This window comes from Morone saxatilis, unplaced genomic scaffold (assembly GCF_004916995.1).
Source record: "Morone saxatilis isolate NCDOM2014 unplaced genomic scaffold, NCSU_SB_2.0 Contig18, whole genome shotgun sequence".
Taxonomy (NCBI): Eukaryota; Metazoa; Chordata; class Actinopteri; family Moronidae; genus Morone; species Morone saxatilis.
In genome coordinates, this window is record NW_023339740.1 from 18,583,441 (window position 1) to 18,583,902 (window position 462).

Here is a 462-nt window from a genome sequence, read left to right on the forward strand (position 1 = left end):
GAGTGAGTTGCTGTTGTCGCTAAAGCCCATGATTATCGTTGGTGTTTAACATGCTGGCCCGAGTAGCGCCTCTGGTTTCTCATTTCCACTGGATGCGTTAAAGAGGCTCTGTGGGCTTGTCATTGAGGAGAGGGAGGAGCGGAGAGATTTAAAGGTGCAGAGCTGAGCGTTTGCATGACATTCATAACTATTCGTTGAGAGACTGTACAGTAGAGTCTAACTTTGAATGCCACATTCGGCTTAAGACTGTAAATCTTTGTCGTTATGCCTATGTGTACAGAGCAACATGTCTTTTCTTAGTTTAGTTTAGTTGTAAATGGAGAATGTCTTTAATATTTATAACCTCATATAGCAGCTTTAAGACTGAAAGGTAATTATTTGACCTGTTCTCCTTATACTTTCCTTTAAGGCAGGGGTCTCTTGGGGTCACTGTTAGTCATCTCATAGGAGGGCCTCTTCAGT